Below are 18,117 nucleotides of genomic sequence, written 5' to 3'. Positions count from 1 at the left end.
GGATGTAACCCCTGCCTTTGGGACATGCTGTGGCTCAGATGGGGTACCTGTGCCTCTTCGGGACGCTGCTTCCCCTGCTGTCAGATGCGGACTTCACTGTTGCTGGATGCAACGACTACTTGAAGCAGCAGTGCTGGCACGGGCACCGCCTTGGGGCAGGCTCCTGCTGGAGATGGGGACGCGCGCCCCGTCCCGCCCCGCAGCAGCACCCGTGGCAAACACGAGCAAAAGGTGCCCTGGGAGCAGCTCACGTCAGCTCCTTCCCGGCCGGGGTCGGCGCTGAAAACCAGACAGACTGACGCAATGGCTCTGCACTGCCTGCAGAAAGCGTCGGCTTTAACCTTAATTCATCCCCTAGCTACAGCCGAAGCGCACAGCAGTCTGATACAGAGGAGAAGGTAATGGGCAAGAAAAAGTCATGGTTGGTAAAGACCATGGAAAGACAGCATGCTGGAGGTGGTTCTCCCCTCCACAAACTCCTGCAAAGTTGACTCTTCTTATTAAGACACAGGAAGCACATTTCCGAGCCTGCTCCCGGGAGACTTTCTGCTATTCTTAGCTGAGCGGAAGGAACAGCACTGTCACAACAAGGAGCGAGGAATAAAGGAGCTAAAAAAGGAATGGTGGTGACTTCACTCGCATTTTGCTTAACATGTTAATATTAATCTTACAAAAATGTTTGTGGTCCTTCTTTGACAATCATTAAGTCTGACTTTCAAAGTTGGTGCCTCGAAGAGGCAAGTATAAAAAGAAGGAAATCAAATCAAACTTAATCAAATATCTGGAATTCAGGCGAGTGGTATTTCAGCAAAGACGGACGAGATCTATAGTTATTGGATTTTGCAGACCCGACGTCCCGCTGCGGCCAGGAGTTTGCAAATCGGGGCACGCGGCAGCTCCGTGCCCCTGCCAAGCAGCGCCAGGCGGCCGCTGCCTGCGGCCAGCTCAGAAGCTGGGCACGAGGTCTGGGTGAGCCCAGGTGTTCTGCTCCCACATCCAGCAGCTCCCACGTCCCACCGGCACCTCCAAGAAGTGCTGGGGGCACACAGGGCTTGGCAGGCGGTGGTGCTGCAGCCCGGTCAATAGCTGTGACAGCCCCAGCCCTGCTCCAGCAGCGGGTCATTGTGGGGCTCCTTGGGGCTTTCGGCATTATTTAACCCTTCCCCTAACGAGGGGCTGGATGACTCCACTGACCGCTGACCCTGCCTGGGACAGCCTTGTCCAACACGTGCTCAGCCACCCCTGGCCGTGGTGGTGCCCCAGCTCCGCTGCCAAAATTGCAGCCCCCTGGCTCCGCCAGCCCATGCCATCGGCCAGCCCTCAGCCAGGGACATTCCTCCTGCCTGATGACATGAGGCCGTCAGCCACCAGACAGCGTTCGTCTTTGTGAAAACTGCCTGTCCACGGCCAGCAGCTGGGCTGCGAGGCTACAAAACGGTGAGACCAGAGCTCCGAGACCTGCATCCCGTGTGGAGCTGCTGGGGGAACCGGGACGGCGGCAGCCAGCAGCGTGCTGCTGCAGCCCTGCACATGCGGATTTTGGGGGCGCCCACACCGCGGAGAGAAGCCAGCAGCTCGGTCGGAAAACGTTCCTGCACGCCCGGGCTGCCTGACGCTGCGAGCAGCATTTATAGCCACGCGTGGGAGGAATCCTCTCCAGCAAGCTGCATTTCTGCGGCTCCCACCGGCAGCCCAGCCCCGCTGCCTGCAGATGTCCCCGGCGCTGCCCAGGGACGGTGGCAGCCCCTGGGCTCCTCGGTCACCCCACATCAGCTGCAACAGCCCCAGCGCTGCAAACAAACTGGCCCCTGGGGGTGCATTTTCTCCCCCCGGGTCCCTGCAGATCCCAGCGGCTGTGCCGGGCTGAAACCCCCAGCACATTCCTGCCTGCTCAGCAGGAATTTTCAGAAGCCCTCCGCACGCTTCTGTCGCATCCTGCTGAGTTTTCCCTACTTTATGTAAATCACGCATTCAGCCAACTGAAAAGACTTAGCTGCAATGGGCTGGAGAAAGATGGTGGGTTTGCCCCTGCCAGGAAAACCCTCATTTTCTTGAATCTTCGTGCAGGGACCAGCCCGGGGGACCAGGCACTGCCCAAGCCCCCAGATGAGAAAAGCAGAGGCTGCCCCGGAGCCCCCTGTGCCGCAGCCCTGCCCTGGGAGCCCAGCCCTGCCCCGCGTAGGGCAGGCACCGCTCCGAGCTCCGTGCCCCAACCACACATCCCAGCCCAAGGCCACGGAGCATGCAGCTGCCCTGCCGACCCCGTAACCTTCTGGAGTCCTTGAGACCATGGAAATTCTGTAACCGGCCCTGTAAAACCCCTCTGACCAGGGGCTTGGTTTTATTTTCATACTGTGTTACCTCCACGGGCTCTTGCCACATTTTGGGGTGAAAATGGCCAGAGCTGTCCCTGCCAGTGGTGCTGCTGCTGAGCTGCCCAGCAGACCCCACTGCCTTGTAATGAACTCCCAAAGCTGCCAGCATTAGCAGCAGCTGGAAATACCTGCTGCTTAAATAAAATCGGACAGGCCGCAATTAATTAATGTTTGCGGACCTGTTCTTAACTAATTTGCACCCTGATTTTGAAATGGGGTAATTTTGAAATGGGGCAGCAGAGCCGGCACGGAGGCAGTGTGAGAGGGCTGCAATCCTTCACCCTTTGACAGCTCTCGGCTCCTGATAAAACAACCAAAAAGGGTTTTTGTCCTTTAACAGATGAGCTCAAACTGCCCTCCTGAACTCTTCATTGTCCTCTTAGCTTGACCTGAGAGCCTTCAGACTGGTGATGGGCAGGGAAGCGGCTTTAGTGGTTCCCAGCGAGCCAATTCGGTTTTGTTCAGCCAAACAACACAAGAAGCTTCTCTTTGAAACAGAGGGGTGCAAGGAGGGACAGAGGGAGGCGATGCTGGAGGCTTGCTGGGCTCCCCGCATGGTGTGTGGGGACGAGGGGCTTGCCAGGAAGCCCCAGCCCTGCTACAGCTCCCTGAGGTGCTGGAGCCCGCAGCCAAAGGCTGAAGAAACCCAAAGCAAACGCTGGGACAATGAAGAAGCCTCTGTGACCACTTCCCACCCCTTCCTACCTCATGCATCCCCGCTCATGTTGGTGACAGCTGAGCTGAGAACGGCCACTGCTACACGAGGAAAAATAGGCCAGGCTTGAAAATGCCTCAGTTAATAGCAATTTAAACATGATTTTGCTCCTAGTGCAAATGGAATGTAATACTTTCAAAAATGTGTTAACTGGTCACGAGTCACTCTGGGGAAGAGCTAACATTTCCAAACGTAACCTATTTTCCCAGTCTAGACAAGCCAGATGTGTCCTGCCTCTAATTCTTTGCTGAGTTACTTCATGCCACTGAGACGATGGAACGATTAATTACGGCGTTTGTGACAAGCTGCAGCACACGAGATCAGTGAAATTCTGGACCCTTCACACTCCTGACAGGTCTGAGCAGGAGGGAGCTCCCGCACAGCCTGCTGCAGAGCCGGCCCCGCGCCCCGCAGCAGCCGCAGCCCCAGCCCCAAATTGCCACGAAACCATGCTGCGTGACGAGCTCCCGACTCAGAGATGTTTAAGTATCAAGATTGGATATTTTATGACCTTTTTTTTTAAGGCCCAGCAGTTTGAACCTGTCCTCTCCTCTTGGTGGACTAACCTAACAGCATCACCCGACCAAGCATGAAGCTTCCACATGTACAGGCCTTTACAGGTAAGGCTTCAGCAGCTGCTACCAGTCAACCCTGCAGGCCTTAAGAACAGGGGAAACCTCCAGATGGGATCCTAGGCTGAAGATTAAAATTTGTTGCTTTGTCCTACTTTGCTTTGACACCAACAAGATGGAAAATTCCTGGTTCAGTCTTGCTGCTGGCAGAGCTCTCTGGTCCGAACCAACGAGGCACCTCCAAAGTGAGAGAGGAGAGGAGAAGGAGAAGGAGAAGGAGAAGGAGAAGGAGAAGGAGAAGGAGAAGGAGAAGGAGAAGGAGAAGGAGAAGGAGAAGGAGAAGGAGAAGGAGAAGGAGAAGGAGAAGGAGGAAGAGAAACAATTCCACGCACACTGGGTGAAAGTTCCTGGCAGCGCTGCAGCCGGCCCGGCTCCTGGCGCTCCCACGGGCACGGAGCTCCGCCAGAGCTGCCCGTGTTCCCCAAAGGCTGCAAGGCAGCGAGCCAGGCCCTCCAGGCATCTCTCCCTTTGATATCAATACAAGTTTCTGTTTTCTTGGCAGATGTAATCATTAGAAATTACATAGTTGGCTGGTCTTCCAGGAGCGAATTAGAAGGACCGGTATTGTTAGGGGAGGCAGCACGGCGAGGGGCAGGGATGGGAACCGCCGCATGCAAATGGGACATGGCACAAAGCTCCCTGGAGCTGCTGGCTTTGCCTCGTCACACCTCAAATTATCCCCAAATACCCTTCGAGGAATTATTCTCAATGAGAAATTTTTACACAGATTAATGGCAAGCCAAGGCCTCCAGCACTGCCCCCAGGTAGAAGAACAGTGGATGTGTTACTTGATTATTCCCTTCAGAAAGCATTTTACTACCAAAAATGCCAAAAACAGAATAAAAAAATGTTCTTGTATGAAGATGAACAGGACAAACATGAAACAGCCCAAAAGTCATTGTATGGAGGGACAAGGATATATCCATGTTTATAATGCAAGGTTTATTATTTTCATTAAGGTGGATCAAAATTGTCACAGAAGAGGATTTTTTAAAGAAAAGTGAACTTCTGTGGGCTAACTGCTGTTGCCCAGGGTCACCCCCCAGCATCACCCAGTTCAGGGACCTGCCCTGGTGCCTGCAGACCCCAGTGCCATGCTCCCGCAGTGCCTCGCAGTGTGACACTGAATAAACACAAGAAATAAGAAAACACAGACACTTTGGGCTTGTTTGCTGAAAATGCAGTATCACATTCCAATGCATTAGAAGCAGGCAGACACACTGTGCCCAAATAAATGATATTCAATTACAGATGGTGAAATCCTGAGCAAACCAGGATGGAGACCCTCAACGTGACTCCCGCTCAGCAGCACGGCAGGCTGGGACCTCGTTTTCCTCTCTCTGTAATTACAAATAAATCCTCTTCTAAAATGCTGCCAGATCTGCGTTTGTTCTCATTTTTTAATCATCCTCCTGCTCTTCCCGAGCACCTTGGAGAACCCAGGCTCCCTGCAGGCGACCAGCGCTGCCGTCACCACGCTCCCGGTGTGGTGCCACCTCCACGAAGGCTCCATGCATGTCCCCTGTCCCCAACAGCAGGTGACAAGTGGCAGGGACCAGGGACACAGCCCAGCCTCTGCAGGCTGCCCAGCCTCTGGAGCTCCTTACATCTCATGCATCCAGCGCCCAAAGGCCAATGGGCTCTGGGGCCTCTGCTGCCCACTGGCAGAGGTGGCACCGTCCTTGGAGCAAAGCAAGGACAAGCGACAGGTGAAAGAGCCAAGAAAACTGCAGCACAGCCATGGAGCATAAATAGAAATGCTTCCCGTCTCCCCAGAAAAGCCTTTTAGAGCCAAGACAGAAATAATTCTCTTGGCTTTTTTCCTGCCAATGCTGTAATCAGGAGCGTGCTGGGGTGAGCGACTGCGTTAGGCAGAGCACGGTGCGAAAGGCACCCTCATTTCCATCAGCTTCTCTTGCCAGGTGCAAGGAAGGGAATTTCCTGACAAGTGGCCAAGCAGGGGAGCAGCCCACGCCGATGACGGGCTGCAAAACCTTACCGGGGCTGGTGGGGGCAGGAGCTGACAGAGCCCCCGACCTGCTGGAACTAAAAGGACGCCCCAATACAACCCCATGCCTGACAGCTGCAAAGCAGTATTCAGGGGCTCATTCCGGGAAGGAAGCTGTTTCCCAAAGTCACCAGCAAATCCCTGGTGAGATACACGTCCGCTGAGCTGCCCAGCCCTGCCCGGGGTACGGCAGTGAGCCCGGCCTCAGCAGGCATTTAGCATTAATGTTTCAGGACTACACGGATTCGGTAAAATATTTCCCATCAGGCTGTCACATCCCTTCTTCTTGGAGTTCCTGAGAATAAAACCCAATTTGCTTATAAATTTGTGATGTGATGGAATTACAAAACAGGTCAGCCAGAAGGTTGTTAGATACGGCCTAACATCTCTCCCACTGAAACCCAACCACGTGCACGAGCCTGCACCGCAGCTGCTGGGCCGAGCAGGGGCAGAACACACAGCACAGAGCTCGGCCTCGACAGCCGTGAGTCTGGGCACAACGTCTAGGGAAAGCGAGGTGCAGAAATTGTCATTGTTACTGCCCCCACGGAGCTGCTTGGGCTTTCATTTCCCTTAGAGGTGAAGGATAGATATGTTTTATACGTGCCTCATAAAACAGTATTGCTGAACATTAAAAACACGTCAAAGTAAGGAAATACAACAGCTTATGTTATTCTGAGAACCACATTTTCTAAGAGGTCAGAGCTAGATCCTAAATTTGTGCTAGGAATTACTTCAACTTGCAGTATTAAAATTAAATATAGATGACAGAATTTGCACATTCAAGTGAAACCAGACTGTGCATGCAAACGCGCTTTGCATGCATCGGTTTGTATCTGCTGTTGGGGAAAACAATACTTCCTGCCTGAATCTGCTGCAGAAAAAGGACCAGGCATGGATAATTATTGCCGACAAGACAGAGGCTCATGTATCTTTATTTTTGTAAACCTGTAGGGGAAACAAAAGCTTTCGTACAAGTGGGAGAAATGTAAAACACCGGTGGCACTTCCCCTTGCCCCAGGCCAAAAGCACAGCGCTCCCCGCGAGGATGAGGAGTCCAGGGGCTCCCTGCCGCAGCTCCGAGCTGCTTCGTGGGCAGAGCATCGCCTCTGAAGGGGGGTAATCAAACAATTTCTGGACTTATTATCCGCATCCTTTCCAACGCCCTTTGCAAAAACCAGATGTCAGAATTTATTTGTGACACGAGAACTATTACGCTGACAGTAGGCAGAGAATAGGGAGCAATTTTGCCATCCGAAAAGCATCTGAATGAAGGACATTGTCTGAGAGCCATCTTCTCCAGCTGCACTGTGCAGGCTCAACACGTGCTTTACACCAACCTCTGAAAGTGCTGGGAGCTGCTACGCCGAGCAGGCCGCGTGCCAAAGGAACCCTTTTCACCCCATGGCCACACAGAGCTGTGGCCTCCGGCAGGGCTGAGGCCAGGGCCCTGCAGCAGGACAGGCAGCAGGCTGGCACAGTGGGGCACAGGGAGCCCTCGCAGGGGCAGGGAAAGTGTCAGAGTAAAGAGGGGCAGAGGAATAATAATGAGAAATAACTCGTCTGGAGAGCAGAGGCTGCGTGTGAAACACCCGATGGGGCAGCAGCACTGCGCTTCGCTCCAGAAACAAGTGGGAAAGCAGCTTGCAGTGAAGAAGGGCGTTTTACAGGTATCTTGTTTGCTGTCTTTTGTTTCCAGACCTTTAGTGACAAAATGGCAGGTGAAAATCAATGCAGGTAAATACAAAACAGCACACAGCAGCGAGCTCCTGAGGAGCTGAGGTCGAAGACTGGTGCTGCCCCGCTGGAAGAGCAGGAGCAGGGATGAAGGGAGTGGTTCTGCAGAGAAAACAGAGGCACACAACCCATGAGAGAGCACCCTGCGCCCTAGTTATGCTTTTATCACTACGACAAAGAGCATACACTACATCTCTGGCTTCTTTTCTTACCATCGCTTCAGCTTGGCCAACGTGAGGCCAGCCTTGCCAGGTGAGACGCGCGCCTGCACCATGACTCGCCGGGGTCGCCTGCTCTCCCCCTGGCGATGCTGACCAAGGGCTTCCCCGGGCTGGAGTCGGGTGGGATGGCTGCGAAGCTGCTCGCACGTTCGGTCCTTCTTGCTCCAGTACCGAGGGGCTTTAACTGAAGTCCGTCCTCGTCTCCTCCTAAACCCCAGCCAGAGCGCGGCTCTAATATTTCATAGGCTGACAGAGACAGAGCCGCCTTGTCACTTCGCATTAACAAAGTCATCAGATCCATTTAGAATGCAATCAAGAATGTCTAATTTTAATTAGAGGTGGGATTGCCACAGTTAAGCTAAACAAGAGTCCTTCTTTCTTTTACTGAATCAAACCTCAGCTGCGGTATCCCCGTGCCCTCCAGCACCTCTGAGGCACGTTTCTGCTAGCCCCAAGCATGGCAGCGCTGAACTCACACACAGATATGTTTGATTCTGTAAATATGTAACATGGCCAGGTTTGGTACCAGGCATGTTTCATAAGTTAGTAACCTGTGGAAAATACAGGAGGAAATACAGAAAATATAGCGGAGATATTGCACTCCATGTGGTTATACTGTGTTGATGAGCCCGGTGCCATTGTCAGGTTTTATTAAAACGCTCCTGAAAGAAGAGCTTTGATGAAAACTGCCTGTTACCTTCTTTCCTACAGCACATGAGGTATGGGGTGATGGACCAAAATACCCACAGACAACAGGCTGTGCCTCAAAGCCTGTTCTTTTCCATGCACAGCTCAGTGGCACTGCACCAGATGATGCTGTTGAAAGCTTTTACAGGTTGTGTACTGCAAAGAGAGAGTAGAGGAAAAAAAACAAAACATCATTTTTCTACAGGGGAGGTGTGCTGTGGACCCTACAGGGAGTGGCTGCCAGTGTCATCCCCAGGTTTCCTCGACGGCACCAGCAAAGATTTTTGGTTTGTTTGCAGCAGTGAAAGAAACCTCCATCATTTCTCACAGGGGAAAACAAAAAGGAACCTAGCACAACGAGCACCCAGATTGCCAGGTGAATGGCAATAAAAGAAACACACATTTTGCTGCGGTTTGCCACAGGGTTGAGCCTGGGCAGAGCCAAGCTGAGCACCATCACATTGCTGTGTTTCACCCAGTATCACTGCCGGCGTGCACGGGGCCAGCTCACGCCCAGCCACGAGGGTGCACAGGGCTCGGCCGCCTGCTCAGCCCTGGTTTCCTCCCTCACCAGCAGCTCCAATCTCAAACTAATTTACAGGTTCATTTCCCTCTCCCTGTTTCTCTCTTCCGATGTGAGAGGGGATAATTTAGGCATCGCTCTTACGTTATCATCTGCCCGAATTCTGGACAGCTACAGAGGAAGAACTTTCTGAGCAGTTCCTGCTAAAAAATTATTCATTAATTTATAATGCTATCATCTGGTGCTCCGAGGAAGCGGGATGATGTCTTTGATTAATTGAAATAATTGAATTTCCCATCCCTACATGGGGGTGAGCTAAAGGCAATGCCTCTGCGCCTGCCCAGGAGGCTCCTTCAGCCGCCCAGCCTTGCCTGTCCCTCTGCTTGCCGCTCCCCGCCATCAGCTGCCTGAAAAGGGTTTCCCAAGCACGTTCCTTGTCCCGTCACTGCGAGGATGTTCACGTGCTCTGCATGAAAGCCCCAGCTTCAGCTGTGTGGAGTCGAAATGCTCCGAACCGCCCAGAAGAGGAAACCCAAGGGGGAGCAGGGAATGTGCTGGGAAACTTCTGGGTAGAGCCAGTGACTGGGTTGGGGTTGTTCAGACAATTCAGATCTATATCTATTCATTTGGGTTAAAACTACCAATTATAAGGACTTAATAAAAACCTGACATTCCTTCCTGGCATGCTGCATCATGGCTGTGGTCTCTGGAGGAAGGCAGGGGGCGAGGCGCGGTCCCAGGCGGCTGGTGGGGAGCGAGAGCTGCTGCATGGCGCCAGCAAACTGTAAAGCAAGCAGGAACTCAGAACAGAGAAAGCCAGCTGTGGGCCGGCCGACTTCCCAAAAAGTGCACCGGGAACCCACCCTCTGGTTCGGCAGCGCGAGGGCAGGCAGCCAGCTGACACCAAGCTACGTTCAGGAGCCGCACGTCGGCCCCAGCACCCCAGAGCCTTTGGGTATGCAGGCAGATAATTGTAAGGGAAAGAGCACGACGCTTGCTGGAACAGCTCTTCCTAATGGGTCATCTTCTCTGGGCTGTGTGCTATTCATTTTAAAGGATTCTCTCCAAAATTGTACTGAGATGCTTTTGCATGCTCTCCCTTTTGCCCATAAAACAAGACTATTTCTGGCCATGAGCACTGCGAGACAGCCAAGAGCATTAATCTAAATCACCATCATACCTTCCAAATGCAAGCCATCATAAATATTTTCTGTTTATTTATAAAGAGTAATTAATTCCTTTGATTCCGCCATTCAAAGCTCAGTAAACCTCTTCCCATCTTTTCCCTGCAGCACCCAGATTTTGGCTGGTGGGAGGCAGGAAGCGCCAAGGCTGGGAGGGCACAGGGAAAGCACCACTGCAATGGGCACAAGTACTTCACGGCAGCTAAAAATCAAAGTTAGGACACAGAACTAAGCATTTCTTTTTTTTTTTTTTTTCTCCCAACTTCCAGGAAAGTGGAGCTTTCCCCAAGCCCTATGACACTGATGGGGTTCATCTCAAACAGCTCATGGCAGAGTGCAGCAGGAGCCGCTGCTGTACATAAGCCTGGGTCCCCCTGGGTCTCATCCCAAGCCCACCTTGCTCCTGGGAGTCCTGGGGCTTCCTGGGGGGCTAAGCAGCCACCAAGTGCCACCGCATCCCAGCAGCAGGATCTTGCACCATCCTGTAGCTGTACACAGAAAGCAGACTGCCAGCCCGCTGTGCTGAGCAGGTGTTTGAAGGCTTCCACGCCACCAACTCGGAGAGCTCCTCGGAGAGCGCACTTTGTGCTGCTCGCAGCTGAGGGTCCACAGCTGCAGCAATTAGGGGCCGGTGGCACCCCGGGCACTCAGACCAGGACTTGGGACACTAGGGGGAGGTTCACACAGCTGACAGCAGGACGGGCACAAAACCGGGTCTTTCTGAAACCAATTATTTCATGGGAAAGCTGGTCTGCAGGACACGTGGCACAGCACTCAGCAGGTCCCAGCCCCATTCCCATCAAAATCTGGGTTTGAGCCTCTGGTCCCGCTCCTGGTCCAGGCCAGAGCGTGAGCATCTTTCCAAGCATTTCTACCTCAACGGCATCATGCTTCCCACAAGCCACCAGTTTTCACTTCCGCCTTTTAAGATCCAAAGGGCACACCCTGAAACTAAAAGGTCTCCCTGGGATGCAGCTGGCACAGCTGAAGCGAGCCCCAGCCAGGCACTGGGCAGCAGCAGGTGCCTGCAGCCCCTGTAAGCTCAGCCTGGAATTAAGGTACACAGAGCTCACGGGGAAATGTTGCTGGGAACGATGGAGGAGAAATCATAAAGGGTTAACTGGGAAACAGTGCAGAATTTTGCATGAGCGTGTTCAATAATGGTTTAAGAAAAGAAGCAGATGAAATTGCAGATGTTATAGAGAACGTCACAGGTCTGTCACTCACCGGCAACTCGTCGTCCCCTGGGCATCCACCGATATTTTCATCCTCCCTCCTGGGATGCCGGCAGCAGAACTGGAGCAGCCCCGGGCTGGTGGGGACCAGCACTAAGGGCATAAGGACACCGTGCACCAAGGGACGCTGAAGCAGCCGCAGATTTTAAGACAGCAAAAGATGAGCCGAGAGCCTGTCCGGCATTGCACCGCCTCACCTGGAGAGGGACGCGCATCGGCCTTGCCTGGCCTCCGTCGTTACAGAAATAGTAAAGGAGGCTGGACAAAACTGGGAAGAAAGGAAACAAAATGGTAAAAAGAATTTTCTTTGAACACCACATACATTACTACCCAGGGGACTTCACTGGTATTTCTGGTGCCTGGCAGCCGGGAAGGCTTTCCTCCGAGTGCCCTGAGCACCAGCGGAGCTCCACAGCACTCCTGGGGCACGCTGCAAACCTGGGGCTGGGCACCTCACTTTTATCTTTTTGTCCTACTTCATAAAAAATGATTATTTTAAAGAAACTAAAATAAAAACTAGCCATCATGGCAAAGCACTGCAGCACATGCTATTTAAGATTTAAATTTTAAGATCTTCAGGAGGAAATCTGGGTGATTAACTGCTAGAAGATGGGCCTGCAGCACTGAATCATAGAATGGCTCAGGTTGGAAGGGACCTTAAACATCATCTCTCCTCCTGGACATGCATGTACAACTGCTTTCTAGGTATCATTACTTCTTTTTCGAGGAAAAATCTGCTGCTTTTAGTTGCACAAAGACAAATATGGGCCTGAGCTTTCCCCTTGTTGCTGCCATAATTCTTGCCTGACACTGTGAGCAGAAGCAGGACCGGTATGTGCCAGGCGAACTCCATGCTGGGCTCCTCCTGCATCTGCAATGCAATTGTCACTTACGCTGGCTTCTGGCGTGGATCTGGCTGGTGAAGAAGCATAAGTGCGAATAAGGGATCTCAATTTTTCATGGGCAGGTTAAAATGCAGGAAGCAAGATGCTGGAAAAATACTCTTTGCCTTGCAAAGCAGGCAGATTGGATGTGGAAATCACCAGCTGAATAATTACAGGACCCTGAGGTGTCACCTTTACTGTCACTTTGCTACAGCTTCAGTCAGCTGCTGGTTTGAATTTCATGGTATTTATGGATCTGAAGTGGATTTTTTTTTTTTTGAAGTTTGCTACTGAGAGGCTGGGCTCTGGTTTGAGCCGTGGGTCAGGTCTGTGCCCGGCAGGTCCCCAGGTGCCTGCTGTGTTTGTGCCGTGGTCCCAGCCATCTCTCTGGCAAACCATGCCATGCAAGCAGCCCTCGCAGGGATGCTCCGGCTCCCGCATCACTCTGTGCTGGGTCCCTTCTGAGTGCAACCCAGATGCACGCTTCATGCTGACGCCTTCCAGCAAAGCCCACCTCTCTGTCCCCTGGGCCAGGGCTGGCCTCCTGTCCCCACCAGGCTCCTCCTGGTGTCCCTGCACAGCCCTGCCATCCCTCCTGAGGATGCCAAGGATCCTTCCACCTGAAGGACCAAAGTCCCATGCCATGCAGTGCATTACTATCGCTACAGCCACTCCAAAAACACATGAAGCACCACACCGGGGAATGCTACTGCCAGCTTTCTCAAAGAACCTGAATAAACCACCCCCAGCCAACCCTGGGCTGTAGCATCAGCACGGTGCAGACCTTCACATCCCAGCCCAACAGCTCAAAACTCGGAAGAATCGGTTAACCTGCAGTAAAGGGAGTGCTGCTGCAAAACCTGTGCAGGGCTCCAGCAGGGCAGGGGCGCACAGGCAGCAGACAGCCAGGTGCTGGAGCGAGGCTCGAGGAATCTGCATGAAACGCGACGCCAGCCCGGCACTAATTACCATGCTCCGTGCTTAAATCATCGGCTTTTCTCATTTGGCTTTCAGTGCAAAATGATTGTTATTTTAATAGGAACAGAAAGTACTCAGCACATTTCATGCATAAATTCCAGCCTGCCCTCCACTGCGAGCAGCACCGGAGCAGGAGGCTGGAGTGCCCACGGGATGCCAGGGACACCAGGGACATCGGGGACACCGGGGACACCAGGGAGGCTTGCACACAGAGCTCTGCTGGCTGGCTTGTGGCTGGCAGTGGGCTGTGAGCGGGACAGAGTGCAGCACCGCTCCAGCCACCCCCGTGAGAAGCGGGCCACCAGCAGCTCCTTCTGTCCCTACTGCGGCCAGCACCGTTTCCCAGCAGGCAACAAGCCTGCCTAATTAAAATAGTCCCTAATCTCCTCCAAAAGGTTGAAAATACTAGAGCGCAGAATTTGGGCTTTTCATGAATAAACTGCCTTTTTTTCCCCTGGCTCCTCGGCCTGTCTCCATAGTTACCGAGAGACTTGCCGGGCTGCCTCTGCAAGCTAATTGATTTTCAGAAAGAACCGATTAATAAAGAAGAGCGGAGTCGCCCTCTTTTGCAGGGCAGCTCTCGTAGCAGCCCCCACCTTTAATGCCGGAGAGCCGGGTCTGCAGCACGGCGCAAATCCTCTCCTCTTGTCCGAGCGTGCCACAGCTTGAAGCGACAACACGGACGTGCGGCCTTCACTCGGGATGACCACTGCATTTTGTCAGAGAGCTGTGCCCCCTACAAGACCAGCTGGATCAGTGCCACGCGCCCTTTCCATCAACCTGGCACGCTCACCTCTTCGTGGCTGAGCTGCGTTGCTGGAGAGCAGGCACCGGGGTGTCAGCGCACCCTGGGACAGCACGGCTGCTCGCTCTGGTTGCTTGCTGGGAGCACGGGGATGGAGGGATATCGATACCTTCATTGCTTTTCATCAAGGGCAGGCTACCTGGTAACGCCTCCGCCGAGCACGGGCCTGGGCACTGCAACCGCTGCACTGGTGGAAGAGAAACTTCTGCTCGGGGTTATCCCAACACCCCTCGGGGAGCGCCTCTTCCTCTTACATGTGACAAGGAATTGCTTCCAAATCCCAATATTTTGTACATCTTTCCTTTGATCCTGCATTCAGTTGCCGGACTACACTCCCCAGGTCTTTTTTTCTTTTAACATGGCAGCTTCTTCACTGCCATGGGTTATGATGTTGGAGGCAAGATTTTCACCTGTATTTCAACATCCAGTCCATGTACGTCTCACGTGGAAATGCAAAGAAAAACTTTGATGAGGAGTGCATCGATGCCTGAGCATTTCATGCAAAATTTAAAGCATTCATTAAAAGCGCTCAGAAAAATGCCTTCATGTCTGTGCAATTGCACACGCTCCTGCTTCACCTCTGCCCAGTGATCCCAGCTGTAACCATGCCGTTTCCGTGCCAGGCATCACAGAAAGCTGAAAACCAAAACAGAGGCAGAAGGGCGAGGTCACCAGCAGCCACCCCGAGCACTCCTGTCCCAGCCCTTCCCAAGGCCTCTTCTTACTACTGCCTGCTGGGCTGGAGCAAACACAGTACGAAGAAAAAACACAAAGTGACTCCTCCCACTGTGATGGCTGCAGAGGGCACCCCTCTCTGGCCCCGTCCCTAAACCCCACATTAAGGTGCACCTCATGTGGTAGGGGTGCAGGTTTTGTCCCCTCAATGCAAGCAAACCAAGATTTAAACCTAGCCAGGTCCCTGAAGCCAGAGAGAGGTGTAAAAGCAGAAGCCAAATATATAAAGAGCAAAGGAATTGACTTTTTTTGTACCAAAAGTGTCTCAGGGTAACCCAGTGCTTTTCTCATCATGCCCAGCTATGTCCAGCAGCAGATCCGGACTTCTCTGCCCCAGAGCAGCTCGTGGCCCTCAGGGTAAGGATGACAACAAGCAAGAGCTGCCTGCAGGACGGGATGCTGAAAATGGCACGATTCCTGCATGCAAGCCATGCTGCTGACAGCTCTCTCCTTTGATCTGGTTTTCCTGCTGCATCCTCGGTGTTTCGGCTACTCGGAGCTGCGGTCCATGTGTCCTGCGGGGCATGGCTCCTCTGTGTGCCTTCTGCACACAGCCAGGTACCAGCACAGCACAAGGGTGCTTCAGCTCCACGGCGAGCAGGAGGGTGTGGGGAAAACCCACTCCCACAAGGCAAATAGGAGGCAGTCTTAGGAGTGGGTGATTATTAGCCCATGGTGCTTTCAAGGCTGTATTTTCAAGATACCCCGCTGGGAGTTTTTTCACAAGCACGCAGCAAACCCCAGCCCAGAGGGTGCCAGGGCTGGCTTGGCACCAAGCCCGTGGCCCAGGCTCGCCTCGGGACAGGGGTGGGAGCAGAGGGATGCGGTGGCATGCGTGGGCTCCTGGCTGCAAGCAGAAAACCCCACAGCATCGCATGGGCTCACCCCAGGACCTCTTTAGCAGGGCTCACATATATAAACATGGATGTCGGCACCGCTTTGCATCACGAGCAGTGCTCCAGGTTAGAACAACCAACTGGGGCTCTGCCCCCAGATCTGACCACAGTTTCCCTTCCCCTACAGCCCATACTTTGCTGAACATGGAAGGGGCTGACCCGAGGCTTGTGCATCCCCGAGGATGTCGGGAGGAACCAGTAAGGACCTGAGAGCCCTTTGCAAACGGAAAGCACCTTGCATGCACATACCCGTGCATCTGCTGAACAAGCACCAACTTTTCATCTCGAACGTGACACTGCTTCACTTTATTCTGTTGACAGGCTCTCTTCTCAGCGTAGCACAGGAGTGCTGGAGAGAACAGCCTGTACAAAACAAAGCTACCTCCAAAGGCACCGAAAGCGCGCGCATGTTTGCGTGCAAGGTGAAAGCCCACGTGTTCGTGACTATTAATAAAATATTGTTTGTTAAAGCAAGGGAAAATACAAAGTTACCTCTGGTTTCCTCTCCAGATTGCTTTAGTGTTACTGGGTAAGATGAACCCGGATCAATCAGAATAAAAGATGAAGGAGCTCCGTCTCGCTGCATTGTGCCTCGGCTGAGAAGTGAGTAGCTAGCTTGAGGAAACAGATAGAAACGTAGCATTATTTATGACACATCCTCAGTGCTATTTCAGTGATTAAATAATTAGGGAGAGAGATTAAAAATTACTTTAAATGAGCTGAATTCCTAAACCCTCCCTCATCCCCCACCTAGGCCGGCTGTAAGGATCTTTAAATCATGCCTCTTTAAAACAGCTGGCAAAATGAAATACGACAGCCTGGTAAATACACGCGTTTGCAACTGCACTGGGAACAAAAGATGTTGGTACATCGCTGGGTGAACTGGAGTGGCTGCATCTGCTGCCTGAGAGGAGCAGTACGCTGATGCAGCCGAGCGGCAGGCGGCACGGCGGCACGCGGTAAGGCAGCACGACAGCATGACGGCATGCAGTAAGGTGGCATGGACTCTGGCTGCCACCCGGCCCCCAAGGACCCCGCTGAGGCTCCCCGGGCAGCCACGGCCTCCCCAGGTGTGTTGGAGTGGCCCTGTGGGCACGGCACTGCCACCAGGATACAGCAAAGGGTCGGTGTGAAACAGGCAGCACGGCGATACCCTCAGAGAGGGAAAACAGAGCCCCTGTGCGAGCCTTACCCCATCCACAAAAGGAACCTCACGGGGTTATTCTGTTCCCTCTGCTCTTTTCCTGTCTGTTTTCACTCTGTAGTTCAGCGAGGAGCTCTGCCTGCTGAGACACGCTCTTACACGGAGATTTATCAAATTACCGCTGCCCATTGAGTCAAACAGGTGAAAAAATCCCTGTGGGGTTGCCTCGACACAGCCCGAGCCATTTGCTAACGAATTATTTCCTCCTACTTAGAGGAGGCTTAGTAGACAAATTGCTTTCAATGGCTACAGTAAGGTAGTAAAAGGGAATGTGTGGGGGATGAAAGTGGGGAAGCAGCTGTGAAAATAGAAATGTCAGACGGGCTGCAGCTAAAGGAAGCAGAAGTAATGGTTCACAAACGAGACCATTGTGCTCCAGAAAGACGCTGCAGCGTGGTAGAGAGCCTGGCTGGAGCAAATGGTACTTGGAATTTGGTAAACAGAGTTACGCTTTTCTAAGTATTTATATCACAGGTCAGTCTTGCTGCAGGACAAACTTAGATGTGACCAGAGAGATCCTGAGCAGACCTCCCTGACAGAGCAGGCTGTGGTACAGCCCTGCAGCAGTGCCCACAGCTGGGTTCGTGTACACAGCCTGGAGACCACTGGAGTCCCTCCTAGCTCTGCCTCCGATGTGACGCCCCCGCAGCCACGCTGCACGCCCTCGGCACGAAATGTGAATGGTAATTAAACTCCAGGCGGCATCATTTGCCATCCCAAAGACAGCATCAAGTCCCACCACAAAGTATAACTTCAGGGATACAGTACAGAGAGGCAAAAAACAGAGGCAAATCCATAAAATAAAGTGAATAAAATCTGGTCCTATGAGCAAGTCCGGTTTTGTAGCACAGAACTGGGTCTTGCCAAAGTCAGAAGTGCTTCTTTCATTGCATCCTCCTCTTTACGTCTTTGTACATGCACAGATTTTTTTGCATTGGGTCCTGTTTTGTGCTTCTCATTTCAGCTGCCAGAAAGTGCTGAGAGCTGCTTTGGCACTTGGACTGGCAAACCTCTCTGAGCAACATATTTTTTAGAAATGAGTGTCTTTTGTCCCTCTCCCTTTAAACACGTGTACCAGGTTTTGAGGTTTGTAAAGACAGCAGCAATTTTCTGCTAAGTGGCTAATTCAGGGCAAGCCATAACAGTTCAAATGGGTGAGTAGCTACAGCTGGCAGAGGAGCCACTCTCCATATCAAACCTGGAATTTAAAAAAAGCAAACTGCCCATTTTTTAAACAATACTTTTTGGTACTTTCATATTCCATTAAATTTTAAAAGCAAGAATTTAAATACCACCTA

The 18,117-nt window shown here is 52.6% G+C and overlaps 1 long non-coding RNA gene across 3 annotated transcripts; it reads right to left on the bottom strand.

Moving 5' to 3' along the window:
• Nucleotides 1-6,242: 6,242 nt before the first annotated feature.
• On the bottom strand, nt 6,243-17,817 carry LOC121074132. Of its 3 annotated transcripts, none has more exons than XR_005822151.1 (4): nt 16,808-17,817; nt 16,108-16,230; nt 11,310-11,585; nt 6,243-8,531 (listed from the first exon to the last, which is right to left on the bottom strand). It is a non-coding gene; the product is annotated as an uncharacterized LOC121074132 (long non-coding RNA). The 3 variants fall into 3 exon arrangements; XR_005822152.1 differs by having other exon boundaries at nt 6,243-7,934; XR_005822150.1 differs by lacking the exon at nt 6,243-8,531 and adding an exon at nt 10,076-10,284.
• Between the last annotated feature and the right edge of the window lie 300 nt (nt 17,818-18,117).

Source organism: Cygnus olor, chromosome 8 (genome assembly GCF_009769625.2).
Source record: "Cygnus olor isolate bCygOlo1 chromosome 8, bCygOlo1.pri.v2, whole genome shotgun sequence".
NCBI lineage: Eukaryota > Metazoa > Chordata > Aves > Anseriformes > Anatidae > Cygnus > Cygnus olor.
The sequence above is the reverse complement of the archived record's forward strand: the minus strand, read 5'-3'. Positions and strand labels throughout refer to the sequence as shown.